This window comes from Amblyomma maculatum, chromosome 7 (assembly GCF_055883805.1).
Source record: "Amblyomma maculatum isolate TAMU_Amacu chromosome 7, ASM5588380v1, whole genome shotgun sequence".
Lineage (NCBI taxonomy): Eukaryota > Metazoa > Arthropoda > Arachnida > Ixodida > Ixodidae > Amblyomma > Amblyomma maculatum.
Window position 1 is genome coordinate 21530011 of NC_139350.1, and position 4548 is coordinate 21534558.

Here is a 4548-nt window from a genome sequence, read left to right on the forward strand (position 1 = left end):
AAACAACTCCCAGCGGGCGCTCGACGGGCTCCGCCAACGGCGTTCGGAACCTCGCACGCTAACCACCAGGCCAAACACCGAACGGCCGAGCGCCTTTCAATGCGCGAGACCCCCTGCCCCTCAAGAAAGACATAAGACAGACAACGCGCACACGCAGGGACACTTCCCATTGTAACCAAAAACAATGAAAAGGTCCCCCCTCCCTGGGTACGGGCGCCGCTCCGCCCGCGCGCGGGCCGGCTCTCCGAAACGGCAGAAAACACACAAACACACACAAAAAGAAAATCCCGAGCAAACATGCACTATTGACGACCTTTCACCTTCCTCTTGCCTGGTACTGTGTAGTCTACTCTACACTTCTGCTATTTATTTCTGGCAAGCATCTCTCATACCCAGTATATTCAGTGTGTTCCTACCGAAGGAAATAAGAGAGATCATTAAGGTCAACCCGATTCCAAAATACATGCATCCGAAAATATACAAGGCGAGAAGAGAGGGAAGATCAGAGGCGCACGAAACAAGGTTCGCAGGGGAAAAAAAAAACATATTTTACATCGACGCAACCCCATACAAAGAACAATACGGAGCGGTAGCCAGCGTGGTTGATCACTATAGCTTGGGGAAATCAACTGCGCCTCGATAGAGCAACAACATTCTCGAGGTTGAGGAAGCGGCAATCGCTCTCGCTATCACCCACCAAGGCGAGGAGGCTACTACACAAATCATTACGCACTCGCAAGAAACATGCAGAAGGTATAGCAGCGGACGCATATCCACTGTGGCCATCCGCATACTCAAGGCAAGAAAAACCACCTCTTTAAGATGCATCATAACGTGGACACCAGGCCATGAGACTGTCAAAGGTAACCAATGTGCCGATGCCAAAGCCCGAGCATACGCCGACCGGGAGGCGCACAACGACGGGGAACTGGACGCAGTCACTAGGCGCTATGGAGCCATCCTTAAACATCAAAGAGCCTTAAGGAGGATCTACCCACCTCCCACGAAGACCTTAATAGAGAGCAGTCGGTTGCCTGGAGACAGCTACATACTGACATCTACCCCAACCTGAGTCTACTAAGTAAAATCCATCCCACAACATATGAGAATAAATGCCCACTATGCGGGGAACCCCCTACACTATATCATGTTACATGGGCGTGTCAAAAAACACAGGTAGCGCCAATAAACACCACACCAACACCGGAGCCGTGGGAGGCTGCGCTATCTCGCTCGACGCCTGATGACCAGCTCAAACTGATCTACAGAGCCTGCAAGACGGCAAAGGCCACTGGGGCTCTGGGCTCAGGGCGCCACCCATGCCGGAAGAATTTCCTTTGTCTGAATAAAGTTTGTAATTCATTCATTACACTTCTGGTAAGCCCTCAGAGATTCCCGCCGTAGAACTCTCGTTCGTCTCCACGCGGCCCTAGATGATGCCATTTGACATCCTTCGGCGGATACCTGGCCATATGGGAATCACTGGTAATGACGCTAACGCATCAGCTCGTGCAAGAAATTTCGCACCGGGCGCAACTCACACGCGACGATTGTTCACTTCTGGAAGAAGCCGTGACAGGTCTGCTTTCCAACTTTGTCACGGACCTACTTTCATGTCCTTCGCCGCACACACACACGCACCATGTGGGTTTTGCAAGACAAGCTGAAAAGAAATCAAAGAGAGCCACCGCTGGTTCTCTACCGGGAGGACTTCCCGCCCTTCGGGGGCTGCATCGCTCTGCACACGCGAGTGCTTCGTTCCAAGTGTTTTACTCAAGGCACCAACATATGCTGCTTTGAAGGAAGAGGGTAAAAAAAAACACGAAGAGGACAAGCATGGCAGACTTTGGCTCGGATTTGCTTCCAGTGACAATGCGCTGACGACTTCATGTCCTTGAAAGTGTGAATGGCTTTGGAAAAAAAAAAAGAGCCTCTCTCGCGCGGCGGCCAACCCCCGCACTTTCGCCTCGCCAGGCATGATTCCTTTTCCCCCTCGGACTTTCGAGGGGAACGGACGTAGGTTTTCGTTCTCTCTCGATTAGGCGCCTTTCGCGCGCGTCAGTCGCCTCTCAGAGCTCGGCGGCAGCAGTTGTGTGCGGCACTCGCTCCGGCAGAGCTCGTGCGCTTCCGCCGCGCACTCGTCGGCTTGAATCGTCCTTCTCGCGTTCGCGCGTCCTGTTCGCCCCCTTGGGGGCACAGTCCTTCGTGCTCCAGTGTCCTGGTGTGCAGTCCTTGGGCCATCGGCCCCATCTCGCTGGCTTCTGCCAGCACTCTTGCCGCTGCGGTGCCCGGACCCGTGCCTTTCTTCACGCCCCTCGTAGCTGCAGCGTGCGACTTGCGCCCCAGTGCTGCAACTGCTTCCAGGTTCTCCGGACCCTCACAGTACGCCCCTTCCGCCCTCGAGGCGTCGACCCAGTGCTGTGCCGGTGACCTGATTTTCCCCGCTGCACACCCCTCGTCGCCTCCGCGTTAGCGGCGCGCCCCTGTGTTGGACCAGGCTCGTGGCAACGGGCCTCGGCGCGCCGTCTACGGACGGTCCCCTCAACGCCACCCGCCGCGCTGCTGCCTTGGCAGCAGTCAATTGCGGTCCTCCCCTGCTGCCGCGGTTGTCTCAATCGTCGTGGCGTCCTGCTGACATCAGCAGTCCTCGCTGTGCCTCGCAGAGGCGCAGTACCAGTCTTCGCCTGGACCTACCCAGAAGCGCTGCTGCACCGGAGCCTCCACGCCGGACTGCCGATGTTCTCCGGGCTGTTTGCTTGGTGCGGGCTATGATTAACTCCCTCCCCTCATCCCATTTCCCCATCCCCCGGACGCCAAGAGTGCCGCCACGACATTAGGCCGGCATAACTCTCCCCAAGAATATCCCACAGAAGGCATGGTTGCAAGCGACCCCACTGCTCCGTCTGTGAACCACCACTGCCGTTTTGTTTCCGCTCCCTCGGCCAACCGAGTGGTCGCAATCCTCACAGCGTGCTGAAAATGTTGACAAGTATTTTAAGAACCACAGTTTGTTGCGTGGTCTCGAACTGTACGTCAAGCCCGTGTGCAATGTGCGCTAATAACTTTTCACTGCAGCAACACCTTTGATATTTTCGGGAAATCCGCAGTCAAGTGAAGAGTGTTGCGTACATCAGGCTGAAGGTGAGTTTCATTATTTTGCTGCTCTTTTGTTCAGTGTGTGTAATTCAGTTTCCGGGGTTGCATATAGGCATTTCACGCTTGCTTGCCATAAACTAAAGCAGATCATCACATGTGAACATGAGCGCGAACTGATGCAAAGCAGTGATTCGGGCTAGTTAGATCTAGCATGTGTTGTTTTTCTTTCTTTTCCCGCCCTTTGCGCTGCTTCCTTTCCCCGTTAATTAAGCGCACTCTGTAGAAATGGTAATCAAGCCATACGCATGAAGTGCTGTCCTGTTATCTTTGTACGTCGTACACCTCTGGGTCCACACCAGCTGCCTCGTTTCGTGCTGAATGATTTCCACAGGAATCAAAAAACTGTGATCTTTGGCAGTTCTCCGGCTCCCTTACGCTGTTGTGACAACCAGAAATTCAAGAGTAAATTTAGTGCCATGCTTTACTAAAACTGCTTTTAACCCCAACTCTGTTGTATCAATACAAGCTTATACAGCAACCTCACTGTGCTAATTTCCCAACGGCGCCGCCTGTTTGGGAGACCGCCATTACGAAGCGGCGATGGGGACTAGGCAAGGAGAGAAATATTGGCTCATGCGGGTCGCACTGCCCTTCTCATCCGAACTGGCCGCGGTCCGCGTCTGGGAGGACTCTCGAATGGAGAGAAGGATCAGAGGGGGCACGGTAGATGCGGAGGCAACGACGTAGGAGGCTCAGCTCGAGCAGAAAGGCCGCACTCTCAGTGAGGTGAAGTGCGCGCAATCGGCAAAATAAATTAATGTTATTTTTTTTGTTTATTCGTGGACACTGAGCGGATCTTGCATTCATTACATGACATCCTGCTCCAAAGAAGTTGTCGATGGGCTGGCTGCCACCTGTTATGTTCCCCGGTCAAAACTTAATTTTGTGGCAGAGGACAAAGTACCGTTAAAGAGGCATAAAGGATCGTCAAAAAAAAAAAAACGAAAGAAAACTAGCAGTCAAGTCGGGATGAGTCAGGACGTTCTTTCAACGAAAAAGAAAATTAAGCATGCTACAATTCTGACATGTGACAGAGAGGAAGACATGCATGTGTATTAGAAACTGTAGATCGCTTGTGCAGTGCTGTAAGGGAGTTTCCATTCTCATAGCTGTGTCGCTGTATCAGCGACCGCGTGCCATCTGCCACCTTTCCTTTATCGTCGAGAAAAGTGGTAACCGCCTCACCAGAAAACAGCTAAAGCTCTTCAAAATCCGTCTGCGTAATAGAAGTGCCTGCGGCATTTTCAGGCCCCGGTAATCGCGTTCTCGAGTCTTCAGGCTTGTCGCTTTTTTTTAGGCTTTTTTTTCTGTTCTTCGACTACAACTTCATTCATTCCTATTCTTCTCCCACACTCGTTCCATCCTTCTCGGCCGCTCGATTCCCCGCAGCTT

General features: G+C 52.9%; 1 pseudogene; it reads left to right on the forward strand.

The window, feature by feature from the left end:
* Positions 1 to 463: 463 nt before the first annotated feature.
* On the forward strand, positions 464 to 2473 carry LOC146182799 (uncharacterized; annotated as a pseudogene).
* The last annotated feature ends 2075 nt before the right edge of the window (positions 2474 to 4548 follow it).